At 32.7% G+C, this 21,358-nt stretch overlaps 2 long non-coding RNA genes, 16 other non-coding genes and 3 pseudogenes across 18 annotated transcripts; all 21 read right to left on the reverse strand.

Moving 5' to 3' along the window:
- Window positions 1–580: 580 nt before the first annotated feature.
- Window positions 581–652, reverse strand: LOC129496432 (small nucleolar RNA SNORD113/SNORD114 family). Its single transcript, XR_008661728.1, has one exon. It is a non-coding gene; the product is annotated as a small nucleolar RNA SNORD113/SNORD114 family (small nucleolar RNA).
- A 1,609-nt stretch (window positions 653–2,261) lies between these two features.
- Window positions 2,262–2,348, reverse strand: LOC129496484 (small nucleolar RNA SNORD113/SNORD114 family; annotated as a pseudogene).
- A 957-nt stretch (window positions 2,349–3,305) lies between these two features.
- On the reverse strand, window positions 3,306–3,380 carry LOC129496476 (small nucleolar RNA SNORD113/SNORD114 family). Its single transcript, XR_008661768.1, has one exon. It is a non-coding gene; the product is annotated as a small nucleolar RNA SNORD113/SNORD114 family (small nucleolar RNA).
- Window positions 3,381–4,184: 804 nt separating this feature from the next.
- LOC129496450 (small nucleolar RNA SNORD113/SNORD114 family) lies at window positions 4,185–4,256 on the reverse strand. The gene has a single exon (XR_008661745.1). It is a non-coding gene; the product is annotated as a small nucleolar RNA SNORD113/SNORD114 family (small nucleolar RNA).
- A 2,456-nt stretch (window positions 4,257–6,712) lies between these two features.
- Window positions 6,713–6,784, reverse strand: LOC129496446 (small nucleolar RNA SNORD113/SNORD114 family). Its single transcript, XR_008661742.1, has one exon. It is a non-coding gene; the product is annotated as a small nucleolar RNA SNORD113/SNORD114 family (small nucleolar RNA).
- Window positions 6,785–7,734: 950 nt separating this feature from the next.
- On the reverse strand, window positions 7,735–7,806 carry LOC129496478 (small nucleolar RNA SNORD113/SNORD114 family). The gene has a single exon (XR_008661770.1). It is a non-coding gene; the product is annotated as a small nucleolar RNA SNORD113/SNORD114 family (small nucleolar RNA).
- A 925-nt stretch (window positions 7,807–8,731) lies between these two features.
- On the reverse strand, window positions 8,732–8,810 carry LOC129496482 (small nucleolar RNA SNORD113/SNORD114 family; annotated as a pseudogene).
- An 819-nt stretch (window positions 8,811–9,629) lies between these two features.
- Window positions 9,630–9,704, reverse strand: LOC129496448 (small nucleolar RNA SNORD113/SNORD114 family). Its single transcript, XR_008661744.1, has one exon. It is a non-coding gene; the product is annotated as a small nucleolar RNA SNORD113/SNORD114 family (small nucleolar RNA).
- Window positions 9,705–10,592: 888 nt separating this feature from the next.
- Window positions 10,593–10,659, reverse strand: LOC129496453 (small nucleolar RNA SNORD113/SNORD114 family; annotated as a pseudogene).
- Window positions 10,660–11,013: 354 nt separating this feature from the next.
- On the reverse strand, window positions 11,014–13,246 carry LOC129495858 (uncharacterized). The gene is made up of 3 exons (XR_008661629.1): window positions 13,171–13,246; window positions 12,548–12,623; window positions 11,014–11,074 (listed from the first exon to the last, which is right to left on the reverse strand). It is a non-coding gene; the product is annotated as an uncharacterized LOC129495858 (long non-coding RNA).
- On the reverse strand, window positions 12,150–12,224 carry LOC129496487 (small nucleolar RNA SNORD113/SNORD114 family). Its single transcript, XR_008661776.1, has one exon. It is a non-coding gene; the product is annotated as a small nucleolar RNA SNORD113/SNORD114 family (small nucleolar RNA).
- Window positions 12,767–12,841, reverse strand: LOC129496447 (small nucleolar RNA SNORD113/SNORD114 family). Its single transcript, XR_008661743.1, has one exon. It is a non-coding gene; the product is annotated as a small nucleolar RNA SNORD113/SNORD114 family (small nucleolar RNA).
- Window positions 13,247–13,747: 501 nt separating the features above from the next.
- On the reverse strand, window positions 13,748–13,819 carry LOC129496452 (small nucleolar RNA SNORD113/SNORD114 family). Its single transcript, XR_008661747.1, has one exon. It is a non-coding gene; the product is annotated as a small nucleolar RNA SNORD113/SNORD114 family (small nucleolar RNA).
- Window positions 13,820–14,148: 329 nt separating this feature from the next.
- On the reverse strand, window positions 14,149–16,183 carry LOC129495859 (uncharacterized). Its single transcript, XR_008661630.1, has 3 exons — window positions 16,111–16,183; window positions 15,186–15,263; window positions 14,149–14,220 (listed from the first exon to the last, which is right to left on the reverse strand). It is a non-coding gene; the product is annotated as an uncharacterized LOC129495859 (long non-coding RNA).
- On the reverse strand, window positions 14,789–14,862 carry LOC129496454 (small nucleolar RNA SNORD113/SNORD114 family). The gene has a single exon (XR_008661748.1). It is a non-coding gene; the product is annotated as a small nucleolar RNA SNORD113/SNORD114 family (small nucleolar RNA).
- On the reverse strand, window positions 15,696–15,770 carry LOC129496458 (small nucleolar RNA SNORD113/SNORD114 family). Its single transcript, XR_008661752.1, has one exon. It is a non-coding gene; the product is annotated as a small nucleolar RNA SNORD113/SNORD114 family (small nucleolar RNA).
- Window positions 16,184–16,704: 521 nt separating the features above from the next.
- LOC129496436 (small nucleolar RNA SNORD113/SNORD114 family) lies at window positions 16,705–16,776 on the reverse strand. The gene has a single exon (XR_008661732.1). It is a non-coding gene; the product is annotated as a small nucleolar RNA SNORD113/SNORD114 family (small nucleolar RNA).
- Window positions 16,777–17,636: 860 nt separating this feature from the next.
- Window positions 17,637–17,711, reverse strand: LOC129496485 (small nucleolar RNA SNORD113/SNORD114 family). The gene has a single exon (XR_008661774.1). It is a non-coding gene; the product is annotated as a small nucleolar RNA SNORD113/SNORD114 family (small nucleolar RNA).
- Window positions 17,712–18,607: 896 nt separating this feature from the next.
- On the reverse strand, window positions 18,608–18,680 carry LOC129496477 (small nucleolar RNA SNORD113/SNORD114 family). The gene has a single exon (XR_008661769.1). It is a non-coding gene; the product is annotated as a small nucleolar RNA SNORD113/SNORD114 family (small nucleolar RNA).
- A 1,338-nt stretch (window positions 18,681–20,018) lies between these two features.
- LOC129496460 (small nucleolar RNA SNORD113/SNORD114 family) lies at window positions 20,019–20,093 on the reverse strand. The gene has a single exon (XR_008661754.1). It is a non-coding gene; the product is annotated as a small nucleolar RNA SNORD113/SNORD114 family (small nucleolar RNA).
- Window positions 20,094–21,202: 1,109 nt separating this feature from the next.
- LOC129496444 (small nucleolar RNA SNORD113/SNORD114 family) lies at window positions 21,203–21,280 on the reverse strand. The gene has a single exon (XR_008661740.1). It is a non-coding gene; the product is annotated as a small nucleolar RNA SNORD113/SNORD114 family (small nucleolar RNA).
- Between the last annotated feature and the right edge of the window lie 78 nt (window positions 21,281–21,358).

Here is a 21,358-nt window from a genome sequence, read left to right on the forward strand (position 1 = left end):
AAACTCAAGAACTCAAGTTTCTTTTGTGTTGGAGCCCTGGAGCTCATGATCAGGGAAGAATCCTTAAAGCAAGTCCAGTGTGTCAGTTCTGAGGAATTCAGGGCAGAGCAGATGATAAAAAAGTGAGACATCTCTCCAATAATTGTTGCTTTTCACTTTTCATTTAGTTAAGCACTTAGGTAATCACTAATTTGGTATAAATATTGTTTTTCTCTTAAGGAAAAACAACTTTGATTTTACCACTGACCCAGAATCTGAACATTGTTTATGCCTTACACACCATCAATAGCATCCTCAGCCATCCAGGCAACAGTCCTGTACCATCTTCTTCAAATGGAAACCCAGGATCTTCACAGGATGTTAACAGTATTTCTTACATAATCATATAATTTTATAATTGAACAATGCTTTACTCATTCATATAAATTTATATATTTATTTATAGATTCTCCTATTTATCCAATTATACTAATAGCATGAAAACACATGAACTTTAACACCAAAGATAATATCATTTTATATTCCTGACATGTGTCTAGAGAACCCCTTCAAACAATGGGAATGGACTAGATTTCTTCCATTGGACCTCAGAGTTCCAGACATGTATTCATCGTATACGACTCATACGCCACCAGTGGTCATCATCGATCCAGCATCCTCCCTCTTTTCCTTCATTCATTTCTTTGTTTAATGATTAAATTATTAATTCACTACTAATAATTTCTAAACACTATGATTCAGCAAAACCCAGGAAGAGTTATTGCATTCCTAATCTGTACATAGATTATACCCACATCAATGTGTCTCTTTCATTAATTATCCTGTTTTCCACACTTGAATTAATTAATGTAATTCTCATATATCCCAGATTTATCGCTGAGATACACTGCCTTCTTCAAGTACATTTTGTACTTTAAAAAAAATACTTAACCTAGAAAAGAATTCAACTGTTACTCACACTAATCTGCATCCTCCAATTACATAGAGGGAACCACAGAGCTCATGCCCATGAGGGTATGAAGTATGTCCATTCTAAGGAGGTCAGAGCAGAGCAAGTGATAAAAATAACTAAGATTTAATTGACATCGATCTTTGCTTTTTATTTCATAGGCCCAGGATTTAGATATTTATTTTTCATCTTGATATATATAATATATATTTTATATGTAAATAAAATTTTGGGGGATCCCTGGGTGGCGCAGCAGTTTGGCGCCTGCCTTTGGCCCAGGGTGCGATCCTGGAGACCTGGGATCGAATCCCACGTGAGCTCCCAGTGCATGGAGCCTGCTTCTCCCTCTGCCTGTGTCTCTGCCTCTCTCTCTCTCTCTCTGTGACTATCATAAATAAATAAAAATTTTAAAAAAATGTTTTTTAATTTTGTATATGATACACAAATATAATTTATTATATACTTATATACATTTTATTATATATAACTTATAAATACATAACTTATAAATACATAAAATACATAACTAAATGTTAAATATTTTAAAATATAGTTAAAATATAATACAAAATACAAAAAATATAATATAATGTGATCTATAAAATATGTAAATTAATAAAATACAATATGTAAATATATAAATACATAAAATATAATATGAATATGTAAGATATGTAACTAAAATGAAATATATAAAATATAAAATAATACATAAATACATATTTTATTATATATTTATCCAAACAAAATGTAAAACTCCACCTTGAGACTAACCCAGAACAACACAACTGATTCTTATAAATCAATGCCTATCTGATTTTTAGCCAAAGAGGTGATACATCTTGATCTGTTATTTCAAATAAGCACCAGTATTTTCAGTTTTATTAATATCTTTTATCTCACCACATATGTTCAGTAGGCAATGAATGTTTCATCCTATTTTTCTTTAATTTTTATTTATATTTGTTCAATACTTCTATCATTATTCCATTAATAACAACTACATCTATGAAATCAATACAAAAATATGATCTTTGTATTGATTTGTATTGACACTGACATCTTTCTGTGGAAAAAAAATTTGTCTATAAAATCAATAGCATTTCTTGCCTAACCCAGTAATCTTTTATCTGGACAATATTTCATTCTTCTTATATTTATTCATTTTTATATTTACTATCTCATTGATCCAATTATAAAAATAGAAACAAAAATACATTAACATAAAAGACAAAACTAAGATCTTTCTGTATTCCTGACACCTGACCGTTGAATCATTTCCAACAGGGGTAATTAAGCAGGAAACTTTCTGCTGGGCCTCAGAGTTTCAGACATGTTTACTATATACATGTTTACTATATATACAACCCATACTCCACCAGTGATGGTCATTGATCCAATATTGTACCTTTTCTTCATTTATTTCTACATTGTTTGTTGACTAATTCATTTATTCACTAACTATAATTTTACAACTATGATTCACAAAACCCAAGAAGCCACTGATATCCTTATATGTATCTAGAGTCATTTTCACGTCAGTATATCTAATTCATTAATCATCTTAAATTTCATTTATGCCTTAATAAATAAAAGTATATGTTTTCAGCCAATTCAATATGTATCAATGGGTTACAGTGGCCTTCTTCAATTCTATATGGTACTTTTTTTCTTTCTTTAAGTTTTTATTTAAATTCCAGTTAGTCAACACAGTGTAATATTAGTTTCAGGTGTATCATATAGTGATTCATCAATTCCATACAGGACCCGGTGCTCATCACAAGTGCCCTCCTTCATCCCCATCACCTGTTTCCCACATCCCACCCCCCCCTCCTACTCCCCACCAATGACCATCAGTGTGTTCTCTACAGTTAAGAGTCTGTTTCTTGGTTTGCGTCCCTCGTTGTCCCTTTTTCCCTTTGCTTTTTTTTTTGTTTCTTAAATTCCACATATGAATGAAACCATATGGTATTTATCTTTCTCTGCCTGACTTATTTCATTTAGCATAATGCACTCTAGCTCCATCCATGTTGTCGAAAATGGAAAGATTTCATTTGTTTTTATGGCCAAGTAATATTCCATTGCAAACATATACCACTTCTTTTTCTTCTGAGATCTAGGGTTAGAGTTACGGTTAGGGGCTCATGACCCTGAGATGAAGAGGGATGTTCTACTGACTGGGGCAGCCATGCATTCCCTTTAGTCTTTATACATATCTTCTTTATCCCACCATTGACACCTTACAAGTATCATTAAAATTCGTGAACACAAAGACCAAGAAAAAAAATCGTGTATATTCTTGACACCTGTCTACAAGATCCCTTGACACATGGGGAATGTACTAGATAACACCGTGTTGGACCCTAGAATTCCAGACATGTAGTATTCATTGTATATGCTTAATTTACCACTAGTCATCTTCACTGATCTGTGACTGGCCCTCTTTCTTTTCATTCTCATAAACATTTGTTTACTGATTAATTCATTCATAAGAAATCTTTAAAAAATTAGAATAAGATCCACCAACATCTCTACCATCCATTTGTAGAATCATTTCCACAGAGACTAATCTGTTTCATTAGCTGACCTCAATATTATACTTTGGCCAACAAAATGCTTCATCTCAACCTAATAAATAACATTGGCATATTTTATCTTCTTTAATAATACTTTTGAATAATACAGTAAATAGCCCTAAACAAATGACTCAGGCCGAGAAAAGAACTTTAACTATTACTCACATGGTCTCCATGCTCCTCAAACACAGATGCAACCAGAGGGCTCATGACATTGGAATGTTACAATCAGCTGGCGTGCATCCATTCTGAGGAGTACAAAGCAAAGCAGATGATAAAAAATTAGACATTCTTCCATTTACCCTTGATTTACATCTTGTATTTAGTTGGGCATTTAGACAATCATTATTTGAAGTCTATTTCATTTTTCTCTTAAGAAAAAGAACCAAAAAAAAAAGAAAGAAAAAGAACCTACTTTGAACTTTGCACTGACCCAGAACATAAACATTATCTATAATTGGTCCTCCATAGAGGTTACATTCGGGTACCATTTATTTCTCTTTGGACTACTCAGTGTTTTCAAAATATATTAATAGTATTTCTTGCCTCATTTTTTTACATCAGCTTTTTGAATCACGTATTTCCACAGTGATATTTCAATGATCCAATTTTAACAAAGAATATAAATGTATGAAGAGAAAGACCACATCTGTTTTGTGTTGAACCTCAGAGTTCCAGACATGTATTCATTGCATAGGACTCATACGCCACCAGTGGTCATCATCGATCCAATATTGTCCTTCTTTTTCTTCATTCATTTCTATTTATTGGTTGATTAAAATATTAATTCATTAATAATAATTTCTAAACACTATGATAAACAAAACCCTAGAAGAGCCTTTCTATCCCTAATCTGTACATAGATTATTCCCATATCAATGTATCTTTTTTATTAATTATCCTTAGTTGTCTACACATGGACCAATCAATGTTTCATATATTCCATATTTATCATTGAGATACAGTTGCCTTTTAAAAATTATATTTCAACATGAAAGACTCCTAACTCTGGGAAACAAACTAGGGGTGGTGGAAGGGGAGGTGGGTGGGGGGTGGGGGTGACTGGGTGGTGGGCACTGAGGTGGGCACTTGACGGGATGAGCACTAGGTGTTATTCTGTATGTTGACAAATTGAACACTAATAAAAATAAATTTATTAAAAATAAAATAAAATAAAATAAAAATTATATTTCACACTTTTTAATAATATAGTGAATTGCCTTTTAAAAACCACCTGGAGGAGTACCTGAGCAGCTCAATCAGTTAAACCTCTGACTCTTGATCTCAGCTCAGGTCTTGATCTCAGGGTTGTGAGTTCAAGTTCCATGTTGGGATCCACACTGAGTGGAATAAAAAAACAAATACATGGAAACCAAGAAAAGAACTATTACTCACATTAACCTCTGTCCTCTTCTTATACAGAGGTAACAAGGACCTCAAGACCATGGAAAATGCTTTCATCAGCTTGAGTGCATCCATTCTGAGGATGACAGAGCAGAGCAAGTAATAGAAAAAATTGAGACCTAACTGCAATTGATCTTTGCTCCTCACAATTCATACAGTCAATATTTAGTTATTTTTTTCAGTATGTATATATTTTTATCTTACAAAAGGAAAAATTTAATTTCACTACCAAAAAGAATAAAATTCACTCTTTTTTATCAGAGTATATGTGACCTCAAAGAGGTGTGAGAACTTTGTCCATTTATCTCTTAATGGGTATTACTAAAAAAAAAAAAAAATGGGTATTACTGTTTTCAATGGTTATTACTAATATCTCTTGCCTCATCACAAAACTTAATAACTAGACAATGTTCTGCTTTCTTGTTTTTTACAAATTTGTATTTTTTAATAGTTCAATCATTATTCCATTAATAACAACCAATCTATGTCCATAAAATCACTATGAGAATATGATCTTTGAACATTCCAGACATATCTTCACTGAAACAATTCCAAAAGAGGGAACAGATTAATTAATTTCCATGATTGCCTCAGAGTTCCAGATTCATACATGAGCAGTCACATTTGGGCCTCATTATAGTCATTAATGTCTACATGCTTTTATTGAATAATTCATCAATTAATAACGATAAAATAAATGCTTGGGGAGCACAGAAACTTGAAGCAAGATCCTTAAATATCTCCAACATTTGTCTTTAGAATTACTTCTTGCTGACAATAACTTTTATTAATTAACCAAAATGTTTCCTATATAGATTAATTAATATAATGCTTCATATTAGCCTCAAATTTACTCTCTGGCTATGGCTGTGACCATTAACTTTATATCACATTATTAATCATGCAGCTAAAATCTCTTTTAAAAGACCTCAAAACCGGGGCACCTGGGTGGCTCAGTTGGTTGGGAGTCTGCCTTCAGTTCAGGTCATGATCCCAAGGTCCTGGAATCAAGCCCTGCATCAGGCTCCCTGCTCGGTGGGGAGCCTGCTTCTCCCTCTCCCTCTGCCTGCCTCTTTCTCTGCTTGTGCTTTCTCTTTCTTTGTCAGATAAATAAATAAAATCTTTTTTTAAAAAACCCACATAATAAATTTGTGCTCTCAAAGAATTTTAACTATTGCCCACATTGAGCTCCATGCTCTTCACACATAGATGCAACCACAGAGTTCGTGACTGGCGGAATGTCTAAATCAGCCAAGGGTGACCATTCTAAGGAGTACAAGACAGAGCAGATGATAAAAAAATGAGACCTTATAATCATTGGTCCCTGCATTCCCCCTTTCATTCAGTCAATCATTAATAAGCAATGAATTGGGATAACCTATATTTTATTTTTCTTAAGAAAATAAATAGTATCAATCTTGTAGCTGATAGACAGCATGAACACTGACCATTATTCAAAGAATAATACCATTATACCACATATTTCCTAATAGATATTTCTTTTCAAAATGTATGGACAGTATTTCTTGTTTAACCACATACTTTTGTAACTAGACAATATTTTACCCACTTCTTATTTATTTATTATTTCATTGACCAAATTTAAAAATAGAATGTATCAACATTAAAGACCAAACACATGATTATAGATTTATTTATAAATCATTTATCCAAATATAATAATAAAAGCGCATGAAGACAGCTAAAAACAAGATTCTCATATATTCCTGATATCTCTGTATAAGATCCCATCAAACGATGGGAATAGACATTTTATTGTGTGTTGGACCTCAGAGTTCCAGACACATACTCATCATATACGACTCATACACCACCAGTGGTCATCATCAATCCAGCATTATCCCTCTTTTCCTTCATTCAGTTCTACACTGTTTATTGACTAACTTATTAATTCATTAACAATAATTTAAAATCCTATTATTCAGAATAATGCAAGAGTCATGATAATCCTAATCTGTATATAGAATAATTCTCACAATATAGCTCATTCATTAAGTATCTTAAATTTCATCTGTGATATAATAAATAATAATAATAATAAAAGAAAATGTGAAAAACTATCTTAAATTTCATGCATGTAATAATATAATGTTTCACAGGAATTCAGTAGTTGTCACTAGGCTACACTTGGCTACCTTTGACCTTATGGTACTTTTAAAAATACAATGAATATCCTTAAAAAAAAAACACAGCAAAAACCAAGAACTTGACTATTACTCACATTGGTCTCTGTGCTTCTAACGTACAGATGCGATCATAGAGCTCACCACCATAAAACAATTCTTAGCTTGAGTATGTCAGTTCTGAAATACACAGCACAGTAAATGATAAAAAGAAAAAGAAAGTTAAGATTTTATCTCCACTGATCCTTGCTTTTCACATTTCATTTACTCACTTATTTCATGACATGAATATATTTTTCTCTTAATAAAAGGAGCTACCTCAAACTTGACACTGACTCAGAAAGATTACACTCTTACTTATCTGTATAACTCTTAGCTAAGAAGGTAACACCCTTTTCCACTTCTTAACATAAATATTTTCAATTTGATTATTTTTTGCCTCACCATATAATGATACTTCATAGTTAGATAATCCTTCTCCCTCTGTTCTTTACCTATAATGTATATTTCTTTAATATACATAATATTATTGATCCACTAATCGTTGATCTACTAATAATAACAAACCCAAACTTACAAACTCAAAATAAGAATATGATCTTTGTATATTCCAAATATCCATGTACAGAGTCAAAGAGAATAGCAGGAGTGGACTATTATGTTGGACCTTGTATATCCAGACACAAATTGCTCATCACCCATGATTCATCAATCACTTGTCATCATTGTTCCACTAGAGGCCCACCTTTTCTTCATTCCTTCCTACATTTGTATTGATTAAATCATTAATTCATTGAAAATATTAAAATGAGTATAATTCACAAAAACTGAGCATCTAATTGTTGTTTGAATGCCCTCAACTTCTAATATAGAATCACTGCCAACAGAGGCTCTATTTCTTTCATTAATCAATCTCAATGCTATGTAATAGATTAATGAACACAATGTTTTATATCATATCTATTTGTTAAGCATAGTGAACCTTTTTATTATATTTATTACTTTTTAGTAATACCATGAACACAAACAAATGACCAAATCAAAACACTACTATTACTCTCCTTATTCCGTTTCCTAACACAAAGGAGAATCACCTGACAATCCTGATCACAGCAGAAGATGAAATCAGCTCAAGCATCTGTTCTGAAGAATATGAAACAGAGAAGGGGATGAAAAGATTGAGACCTCCTCTCCACTGACCCATGTATCCCACCATTCATTTATATAATCATTTAAGCATTTATTGGCTTAATGGAAACATTAATTTTACCTTAAAAATAAACTTCAAACTTGAAACTGAGTCAGACAATAACTGACTATAGCATTTCACTGTGTTTTTTTTTCCAGTCCCACCCATTTCACTGTTTATATCAACCTTAGTCGAAGATGTAATATACTGGGTCCTTTTATATACATCCTAATGTATATTAATATTCTTTTACCTTGCTACATATTTACCAAAAAACAATACTTCAACTTCCTCACCTTTATTCATTCATATATTTATTTATCCTACTATTAATAGTTTTATAAATTTTATTTTAATTAATTTTATAAATTATTAAAATTCATGAACAAAAAGACCAACAAAATTCTTATATATTCCTAACATCTGTATATAGGATCCCTAGACACAAGAGAAAAAGACTAGATTACTTCTGTATCAGATCTTAGTTCCAGAAGCATAGCATTCATCGTAGATGAACTCATACACCACCAGCTTTCATCACTGGTTCAAGACTGACCCTCTTTCTCTCCATTCTCAAGAAAATTTATTTATTAATTCATTAATCAAAAACTATACATAAATTAAAAATATAAGAATATAGTCCTTCAACATTTCTAACATGTCTATATAATATTACAGAGACTAAATCTCTTTCATTAACTACCCCAGGATTACATTTATGGATTAGTAAACATATTGCTTCATATCAGTCTAGTATTAAACATTGCTATATTTTGCCTTCTTTGATTATATTTAATACTTTTGAATAACGCACTGAATAGCCCTAAACCAAGACAAGAGCTTTGAGTCTTACGTGGTCTCGATGCTCCTCCAACACAGATGCAACCAGAGGGCTCACGACCTTGGAAGAATGTTACAATCAGCTGGAGTGCATCATTTCTGAAGAGTACAGAGCAGAGCAGATGATTAAAAAAATGAGATATTTTCCCACTAATCCTTGCTTTATATTTTTCATTAAGTCAGGCATTTAGGAAACCATTACTGGAGAATATTTATTTCATTGTCTTTTACAAAAAATGAACTACTTTGAACTTCCCAGTGATCCAGAATATAAAAACTGTCTAAAATTTGTCCTGTCCATACCATCCTAGCCAAAGAGGGGACAGTCATGTACCATTCATTTCTCTTTGGACTTCAGTGTTTTCAAATTATATGAATTGTACTTCTTGCCTCTTCACATATTTTTAAAATTGGACAATGTTTCTACAATTCACTTTTTAAAAATATATTTCCTTATTGATATTTCAGTGATCTAATTATAATCAAGAATGGAAACGCACGAAGAGAAAGACCACATCTCTTTTGTGTTGGACCTCAGAGTTCCAGACACATATCATTCATCATCCGTGACTCATACGCTGGCAATTATCATCATTGATCCAAAAAGACCGCCTTCTCTTCATTCATTTCTACATTCTTTATTAATTCATTAATACCCTAATAATAATTTTAGCACTGTATGATTCACAAAAACTCAAAAGGGCCTTGATTGCCTTAATATATATCTGAACAAATCCCACATTATTATATATCTGTCATATTTACTATCATTTTTTCATAAATGCTTTCATCATTGTAACATTTCATTTTAACCCCATATTTGTCACTAGGACACAGTTGAACATCTGAGTATATTTCATCTTTTTTAGTACTACAGTGACTACTCTTAGACACACCACCCAAACCAAGACAAAAATATTGGTTATTACTCACATTGGTCTTCCAACTCCTAAAACAGAGATGGAACTGGAGCTCCATAATCAGGGAAGGTGTGGTATGTCTGTTCTGAGGAGTATAAGGCAGAGCAAATGATAAGAAAGGTTGAGACATTCTTTCCATCGGTCTTCACTTTCCCCCGCCCATGTAGTCAGTCATTTGGGCAATCATTAATTTGGTGTACATATTTTTTCCCCTTAAGAAAACAAACTTCAAATTTACCACTGACTCAGACGATGAGCATTTTCTATAACTTATCCTGTTAATATCATCATCCTTAGCTGCTATACCACTTGCTTCTAAGTGAACTGCAGAGTTTTCATGATATATTAATAGTATTTCTTGCCTAATTGTATATTTTTATAATTAGACAACGCTTCACTTCTTTCATCATTTTTATTTATATATTTATTTATAGAATCTCTTATTCGTCTAATTGCAATGATACATATAAATGCATGAACTTTAAAATCAAAAACAAGATCTTAGTGTATTCCTGACATATATCTATTGGATACCTTCAAATAATGAGAATGTACTAGATTAATTTTTCGTTGGACCTCAGAGTTCCACGTATTCATCGTACAGACTCATACGCCACCAGTGGTCATCATCGATCCAATATTGCCCCTCTTTGTTATATTCTTTCTGTATGTTGATTAAATCATTGGTTCACTAATAATTTAAAACCCTACTATTCACAAAAATTGAAATGAATCTTTATGTCCCTAAACTGAATATAGACTTGTTCTCACATTATTATCCTTCATTAATTATCTTCAGTTTTCCATATATGCATTAATCAATATGATATTTTCCAAAACTCAATATTTATCACAGAGCTATAGTTAGCCTCCTATGATTCCACATGGAATTTTCAAATAATACACTAAATGTGTCAAGAAAAAAATCAATGAATCAAAGACAAGAAATTTGATTATTACTCACATTGGTTTCTGTGTGTTTCTGTCACACAGATGGCATCATAGAGCTCACTGCCATGGAATAATGCTTGGTTAGCTCAAATGTGTCCATTCTGAGAAGTACAAACCATAGTCGATAACAGGAAAAAATTATAAAAGTTTTATCCTCATTGATTCTTGCCTTCCACATTGAATTTACTGAGTCATTTAGGAATTCATAAATTTTTTGTAATATAGATCTTTGTCTCTAAACAAAAAGGAAGGGATCCCTGGGTGGCGCAGCGGTTTGGTGCCTGCCTTTGGCTCAGGGCGCGATCCTGCAGACCCGGGATCGAATCCCATATCGAGCTCCCGGTGCATGGAGCCTGCTTCTCCCTCTGCCTATGTCTCTGCCTCTCTCTCTCTCTCTGTGACTATCATAAATAAATAAATTTTTTAAAAAAAGGAAAATTTCAAACTTGACACCAGGAATAATGAAACTGACTCTTAATTATTCATGTCTATATAATCTTTGGCCAAAGAAGGGGCATCCTTGAAAGATCTATTTCATGGAGGGCATCAGTGTTTGCAAATTTTATCAGTATTTCTTGCCTCAACATATTATGTTCATAGTTAGATAATAACTCACTTTTTCTTCTTTTTTTTTTTAAAATATTTTTTATTTATTTATTTTTATTTATTTATGACAATCACACAGATAGAGAGAGAGAGGCAGAGACACAGGCAGAGGGAGAAGCAGGCTCCATGCACCGGGAGCCTGACGTGGGATTCGATCCCGGGTCTCCAGGATCGCGCCCTGGGCCAAAGGCAGGCGCTAAACCGCTGCGCCACCCAGGGATCCCTCACTTTTTCTTCTTAATCTATTATTTATCCTTTAATGGTTCTATCATTTGTCCACTAATAATAACAAATATAAATATATTCATCCAAGGGACACCTGGGTGGCTCAGTTGGTTAAGTGTCCAACTCTTGATTTCAGCTCAGATCATGATCTCAGAGTCATGGGGTCAAGCTCCAAGTCAGGCACCACATCCAGTGTGGAGCCTGCTTAGGATTCTCTATTCCTCTCCCTCTGCCCTTGTCCTCAATCAATCAATCAATACCTCTAAAATAAGAACATGATCTTTATTCATTCCTAACATCTATCCATAGGATCAAATAAACAGAGAAAACAGAATGCTTATTGTATTGCACCTCAAGTTTCCAAACACATACTGTCCACTGTCCAGGACTCATCCCCCACCTGTCATCCTCACTGGTTCCATTAGAGGTTAGTTTATACACTCATATAGTTCTATCAGTTAAATCATATCTTCATTGGTAATAATGAAATCAATACACGATTAACAAAAACTGAAGAACATGATACTTGAATATCCCTAACCTCTTCCTATAGAAGCATTGCCAAAATCAATCTCTTTCATTAATAAATATCAATATTACATAGTATCAATTAATCAGCATATTTCACATAATAGCATTGAGCCATAGTTAATTTTTCATTATATTTATTACATTTTAATAATATCATGAAAGCCCTGGAACAAACGACCCAAACCAAGAAAAGAACTTTGAGCATTACTCACATGGTCTCTTTCCTATAAAAGGGAAACATGGTGACCTTGATCACAATAAAGGTAGAAATCACCTTGAGCTTCTATTCTGAAAAGTACCGAACACAAAAAGTGATAAAAAGATTGAGACTTTCTCTCAACTGATCCATGTATTTGTCTATTGATTATTTCATGGTTCAATTATAGTAAGAAATGGAAATGCATGAAGGGAAAGAACACATCGCTTTTGTGTTGGACCTCAGAGTTTCAGACACATATTACTCATCATTCATGACTCATACGCCGGCAGTTATCATCACTGATCCAGAAAAGATGGCTTTCTCTTCATTCATTTCACTATTGTTTATTGATTAATGTATTAATTCATTAATTATAATATTTAAACTATTATTTATAAAACCCCAACAAAGCTTTGATAATATCTAATATGCTTCTAGATCCATTTTCACATCATTATAGCTCTATCATTTATTAGCTTTTCATACATGCATTAATCAATATCACACTTCCTATAAATCTCTTATCAATAGGATGAAGATAACCCTCATTGTTTATATTTCAAATATTTTTATTGCTATAGTAAATATCCTTAGACAAACAATCCAAACCAAGACAAGAAATGTGATTATGCTTACACTGGTCTCCAGTCTGCTAAAATAGATGCAACCTTAGAGGTCGGGATCAAGGAAGAATCTTTAAATCAGGTCCAGTTCTCTTCTAAGGAGTACAAAACAAAGTAGGTGATTAAAACAGTTGAGACAGTCTCTCCATTGATCCCAGCTTCAACATCCACATAGCTCTCTAGACAATCATTAATTTGGTATATATATTTAGTCTGTTAAGAAAACAAACAACTTTGATCTTGCCACTGAGCCAGAATAGAAACACTGTCTATAACTTATACTGTCTACATCATTCTTATCCTAAGAGGTAATGGTCAAATACCACTCATTTCTAACTGAACTTCAGGGTTTCCATCACAGGTTAATAGTATTTCTTGCCTCACCACGTATTTTTATAATTGGACAATGCTTTACTCTAGTCATCTTTAATTATTTCTATATTTATTTGTAGATTCTCACATTTATCCAATTATAATAATTTTAAAATGCATGAATACCAAGATCAACAACACACCCATCATTTATTCCTGACTATGGGATGTCTATTGGATGCTTTCAAACAATGGGAATGGACTAGACCAATTTTATGTTAGCCCTCAGAGTTCCAGACAGGTATTCATCATATACAAATCATACGCCACCAGTGGTCATCATCGATCCAATATTGTACCTCTTCTACATGTTTCTATTTGTTCATTTATCAAATCATTAATTCACAAATAACTTGAGAACTAAAACTCAAAAAAAGAGGCTGTAAGCCTCAAATCTATATACAGAATTAAAATCACATCAAATATAACTCCCGTTAATATCCTCAGCTTTTCACACATGCATTAATCAATGTGTTTCATATATCCCATATTTAACACTGAGATCCAGCTGCCTTCTTTAATTATATTCTACACATTTTAATAACACAGTGAATAACCTTTAAAAAATCCACTTAAATTGAGAAAAGAACTTCAACTGTTACTCACATTAATCTCCATCCTCCTATTATATAGAGGCAACCACAGAATTCATGCCCACGGAAGACACTGAATCATCTCTTGTGAGTTCATTCTGAGGAGTACAGAACAGAGCAGATAATTAAAAAAAATTGAAACCTAATCCACATTGATCCTTGCCTTCTGGTTTCATTTACTCAGTATTTAGGTATTTATTATTGTTTCTTTATATATATTGTCACGTTATAAAAATTCAATCTTTAGGCTGAGGAAGGACAATTAAAGTGACTCATACCTCGTACCCAGACTTGCCCATATACCCGTGGTCAGAGAGATGACCCTTTGATCCACTTGCTTCTTAATGGACATCATTCAATGTTTGCATTATTAGTAATAAATTATTACTAATAATTCAATCAATTGAATTCAATGTTTGGACATCATTCAATGTTTGCATTATTATTAGTAATAATATAGTCTGCCTTGCTACATGGGCTTGTATTTCGACAATTCCTCACCCTATTCTTCCTTATATGTTTATTTATATTTACTTGATGGTTCTATCATTAATCCATTAATAATAACAAGTCTGTATCTATGAAACAATACAAGAATATGATCTTATTCCCTATAGCTCTCTGTAAAATCAATTTCAACAGAAGGACAGAACATCTTGTTCTGTGTTGGACCTCAGAGTTTCAGACACATAGTTTCATCGTCCATGACTCCTATGCCACTGGTCATCATCACGGGTCCAGGACTGAGTCTCTTCTTAGTTCATTTCTACTTTTGTATGAATTAAATGATCAATTCATAGATAATTATAAAAATAATACATGGTTCACAGGAACCCAAAAATAAGATCCTTTAATATTACTAACATCAATTTACAGAATAATTATCCAAATGGACTGCATGACCTCTATCCTATACATTACTGATTAATCAACATAATGTTTCTTATCACATTTATCTTGAGGCCACAGTTAATTTTTTATTAATTTAATACTTTTTAGTGATATCATGATTATCCCTAAACAAATATCCCATTCTAAGACAACCACTTTGACCACTGTTCACCTTCGTCTTTTTCCATACTCAAAGGGAACACTATGATCTTCATTACGGCAGGAGCTGAAATCAGCACAAGCATCTGTTCTGAAGAGGAACAAGCAGATAATATGATAAAAATATTGAGATATTCTCTCCATTGATTCTATTAACTTGTAGTAATTTAGGCATTTATTTATTATAATTTTCCCCTTAATAAATTCAAATGTCAAAGTTGTAACTGACTTAGTAACTACTAATTAGTCTCCATATCACTCTTACTCAGACTTGTGCACATGAATCTTTTATTTCCCATTCTGATTTATATTAAGATCATTTTACTTATTACATATTATAGCAATGAACAATGCTTCACTCTCTTCATAGTCATTTACTATATATTTATGCTACTATTCATTTTTTATAACAATACTTTTAAATATTCATGTACACAAAGGCCAAGAACATAATCCTCACATATGCCTGACATCTCTCTGTAGGGTCCCTTCAAATGGGAAAAAGGACTAGGTTTCTTTTCTGTTGGACCCCAGAGTTCCAGGCCTGTAGTGGTCATCATCCAAGACTTGCATGCCACCACTTGTCATCATTTATCCAGTTATGTCCCTCATTATCTTCAATCATGTCCACATATTTTTATTAATTCATCAATTCACTAATAATAATAAAATAATATGTAGGGGTCCCAAAAAGTTAAAACAAGTCTCTTGAATATCTCTAACATTTATCTACAGAATTAACTCCCACTGATAATATATAATATTCAATAACTGACCTCAATGTTTCCCACATAGATTAACTAACATAATGCTTCATATTAACCTGTTTCTAATTATTTGGTCATAGCTGGCCATCAAAAATTATACTTCACAATTTTTTAATAATGCAGTGAAAACCTTTTTGAAAAACGAAGAAAAGAATTTTGACCATTACTCACATTGGTCTCCATGCTCGTCACACATAGATGCAACCACAGAGCTTGAGACAATGGTGAACTGCTTAAATCACCAAAGATGACCATTCTAAGGAGTATAAGAAGATCAGGGGATAAAAGATTGAGACCTTATGTTCATTCTTCCCTATATTCCATCTTTCATTCAGTCAGTCATTTAGATAGGCAGTGACTTGGGATTACATATATTTTATTTTCTATTAAGTACACAAACAATAACAATCTCCACCCCGCCATCAAAGAATATTAACACTACCACTTAACACAGTCTATACCAACAACTTTAGCCAAAAAAACAATAACCTTATACCATCTCTTTCCTAATGGATATGTCTTTTCAATATAATTAATGTGTTACTATATTAATTTTTGCCTAACCAAATTGGCAAGGCTTGGTTAATTGGACAAGGCTTCACCTTCTTCATTTAAATTTGTCTACACATTTGTGTATTAATAATTTCATTGATCCAATTATAAAAATAGGAAGAAAATTCATGAACATAATGACCAAAATCACAATCTTTATATATTCCTCTAGATCACATCAAACAGGGAACAATGGAGTAGATTCCATCTGTGTTGGACCTCAGAGTTCCAGACACATATTCATCGTGCACAACTCATACGCCACCAGTGGTCATCATCGATCCAATACCGTCCCTCTTTTTCATCTTTTGTCTCTGTTATTTATTGATCAACTCATAATTTAGTAATTATACTTTTAAAAAAATTGTTCACAGAACCCACAAAGTGCCTAGAAATCCCAAATATCTATTTAGAATCATTCTCATGTCAATATCATTTTCATTAATTATTCTCAATTTGTATTACATGAATTAATCAATATAATGCTTCATATTAATCCCATATTTCTCAGTGGGATATTCAGACTCCACTGATTATATTCCATGATTTTCAATAGTGCACTGAATACCCTTAAATAAAGTATGAAACTAAGACCATAAGCTCGACTATTACTCACATGGTCTCCATGCTCCTAATACATGAATGCAACCCGAGAACTTGGGACCATGGAAAAATCCCTATTATCTGCTTGACAGGTCCATTCTAAGGAGTACAGAGTAGAGCAGACAATAGAAAATTTTAGATCCTATATCCATTGATCCTTTTTTACTGCATTTCATTTATTCATTTAGGCATGCAGTATTTTTTCTTTTATCTAAAGGAAAGCTTAAACTTGAGACTGATCAATAACAATAATGACTTTTAATTATCAGTGCCCATATAATTCTTAAGCAAAAGGGCAAAAATTTATTCTATTTATTGCTTCATGACCATTTTTGCTCATTTCTTATGTCACCACATATATTCCTATCTGGACAATGTTTCACCTTATTTATCTGTGTTTTAGATTCTTAATGTTTTAATCACTGATCCATTCATAATTATATCTAAAAATATCAAATCAAAATAAAAATATGAGTTTTGTATATTTCTACATTGACCCATGGGATCATTTACAACAGAAAATAGGCTAGATTTTGTTTTGTGTTGACTCAGAGCACCAGACATGTAGCAACCAAACATGAAGAACTCCTATGCCAACAGTTTTTATCACTGGTCTATGTTTGGGCCTCCTTCTCTTCATTTGTTTCCACATTTGTAATAACTACATTGTTAATTCATTGGTAATAAAAATCAATACATGATTCACAAAATTAAAAAAAGACCCTTGAATAAACCAAATTTCTATCTTTAGAATCATGTTACACAAAGATCACATCTTCCATTAGTTGACCTCAATGTTGCACATTATCAATTAATCAACAATATTTCATATTCTATTTCTCATCAGGCCATAACTAACTTTTTGATTTCACTTACTACTTTTAAATAATACCATGAACTCTCTTAAACAAATAACCCAGACCAAGGTAAGGCCTTTGACAGTTATTCACCTTGGATTCTTTTCTAACACAAAGGTAACATAACAACCTAAATCACCGTGGATGCTAAAGTCAGCTCTGTGCATTCACTCTGAAGACTTGATTAAATATATGATATAAGCAGATATATGATAAAAGATTTAGTTGTTATCTCTATATTATCCACCACTTATAATATATAGTCATTTAGGGATTTATTAATTTTTGGTAATATTTATTTTTCCTTTAATAAAATAAACTTCAAATTAATATTGACTGAGAGCAATAACTGACTATTCCCTATCATTATCTAAATCATCCTTAGCCAAATACATGACATACTTGGTCCTTTCTTTTTTTAAGCCATTCCTTTACACTAATATGCATTTCTTTAGTATGTTTTATTTTATAAACAAAGCTTCATTCTCTCCATATTTAGCCATTTATACATGTTTATTTATTCTTGCATTAATACTTTTATAGTAATATTTTAAAGCTTCATGAATTCAAAGACCAAGAATAAAATCCTTATATATTCCTGACACCCGTCCATACATTCCCTTCAGAAAGGAAAGTAGACCAGATTCCATTTGTGTTGGAACCTCAGAGCTCCAGAAAATGTCTCCATCATATATGATTCATATACCATCCATCATCACTGGTGGTCCACGACTAGCTTTCTTTCTCCACAACCACCTACATTTGTTCACCATGTAATTCATTAATAAAGAAATACACATAAATCACATGAAAAAAACAAGAATAAGATCCTTTAATATTTCTAACATCCATATACACAATCATTTCCACTGAGACCAAATTTCTTTCATTAACTTACCTTAGTGTTTTATACATACATTAATCAACACAGTGCTTTGTATTAATCTGATATTTAACATTAGCCTATCTCACCTTCTTTGATTATATTTAATATTTTTAAGCCTTTATTTCATTCCAGTTAGTTAACATACAGTGTTATGTTAATTTCAGGTGTACAATTTAGCGATTTAACACTTGCATACAATACCCTGTGCTCATCACAAGTGTTCTCCTTCATCCCCATCACCTCTTTAGCCATCCCCTCCTCCCTCCAGCTCTGCTCTGATAACAATAACCATTGGTTTGTTCTCTGGAGTTAAGAGTCTATTTCTTAACAGGAAAAAAAAAAAGAAAGAGTCTATCTTGGTTTGCACCCCTCTCTTTTTTCCCCTTTGTTTATTTTGTTTCTTAAATTCCACATTTGAGTGAAATCATATGGGTATTTGTCTTTTTCTGACCGAGTTATTTCACTTAGCATAACACTTTCTAGCTTCATCCATGTCACTCCAAATGGTAAAATTTCATTTTAATATGATTATATAACATGAATTTTAATAATACAATGAAAATGTTTTTTAAAACAACAGTCTAGCCAAGAACACTGAATATTACTCACACTGCTCACCATGCTTCTAAAACTATAAAGCACCTGACCATGGAAGATCTTAAATTAACTGGAATATATCCATTCTGTGGGGCACAAAAGGGCAGAGCAACAACAACAAAAAGATTGAGACATTCTCTCCATTGGCCATTAATTCTACCGTTAATTATTCAGTCATGTAGGCAATTAGCAAACTGTGATCATGTCTATTTTATTTTTTCCTAAGTAACAAATGACATCAATATTGCCACTGACAAAGAATATGAACATTGACTGCTACTCATTACTGCCTATGTCATACTCAGCAGAAGGGGCCACATGCTTATATCATTTATTTTCATTCATTTGCCAGTGTTTGCAGTATGTACTAATAGTACTTCGTACCTCACCAAATATTTTTATAATTGGACAAGCTTTACTCCTATTATCTTTATTTATTTGTAATATGTTTATTGCTATTTTCACTGACCCAGTTATTTTTGTAGAATGAAAATGAATAAAACCCAAGACTAAAAGCAAGAGCCTTGTATATCCTGACATCTGTATAGGACCATTTCAACAACATGAAATGGATTTGTTTTGTGCTGGACCTCAGAGTTCCAGACACAGAGTATGTACCACACAAGACTCTTAGGCCAACAGTTATCATCATTGCTCCAGGACTAGCTCTTTTTTCTACTGTCATCTGCATCTGTTCATCGATTAACTGCCTAATATAGAAATAAACATGTCATCAAAAAAATCACAACTAAAATCTTTGAGCATCCCTAACATCTATCCATACAATCATTTCCACTGAAGACAAACTCTTTCATTAACTGAACTCGGTGTTTCACATGTGGATTAACATCATATTGGTTCAAATCGATGATATTTGATATTGGTATGTTTGGACTTTTTGATTATATTAAACACTTTTTAATAATAGAGTAATTTAAAAAAAATATTCCATCCAAGATAAAGACATTATTACTCACATTGTTCTCCATGCTCCTAAGATACAGACGCAACCACAGTGCTCCTACATGTGAAGATGCTTTAATAAGCTTTTGTGTGTCATTCTGAGGAGTAGAAAGCAGAGAGGATGATAACAAATTGCAAACTAATCTTCATTGATCCTTGTTTTTGTATTTCGTTTTTCAGTTAGACAATCATTAATTAGAAGCATACTATATTTATTTCATTTTCTCTTAAGAAAATGAACAACTTAGGCCTTGTCCTCAACCCAGAAAATGAGCATCAACTATTATTTATCTATATCATCCTCAGCCAGAGATTTTACAGTCATGTAACCATTTATTTGTCTTTTATTTTTATTAAAATTTTTTTAATTTATTTATTTATGATAGTCAGAGAGAGAGAGGCAGAGACACAGGCAGAGGGAGAAGCAGGCTCCATGCACCGGGAGCCCGATAGGGGATTCGATCCCGCATCTCCAGGATCGCGCCCTGGGCCAAAGGCAGGCGCCAAACCACTGCGCCACTCAGGGATCCCTTATTTGTCTTTTAGACTTCACAGTGTTTTCAAATTTATTAATACTATTTCCTGCCTCACTACATATTTTTATAATTAGAGCATGCTTTCCCATATTCCTCTTTATTTATTTATATTTACATATATTTGTTTAGTGACTATTTCAATGCTCCAATTATAATTGTGGAATGAAAATGCATTAACAAACACAGAGACCCAAAACAAGATCTCCATGTACTCCTGACTTCTGCCTATAGCATCCTTTCAAACAAAGAGAATGGACAGTAGTGTGTCGTTGGACCTCAGAGTTTCAGACACATGTTATTCATCATCATCCATGACTCATACGCCACCAGTCATCATCATTGGTCCAGGATTGGCTTCTTTCTCTTTGTGTACTTCTAAGTTGTTTATTAATTTACACTAATGATGCAGGGAATATTCTTAACAA

The sequence above is a fragment of the Nyctereutes procyonoides genome, unplaced genomic scaffold (genome assembly GCF_905146905.1).
Source record: "Nyctereutes procyonoides isolate TBG_1078 unplaced genomic scaffold, NYPRO_anot_genome, whole genome shotgun sequence".
Lineage (NCBI taxonomy): Eukaryota > Metazoa > Chordata > Mammalia > Carnivora > Canidae > Nyctereutes > Nyctereutes procyonoides.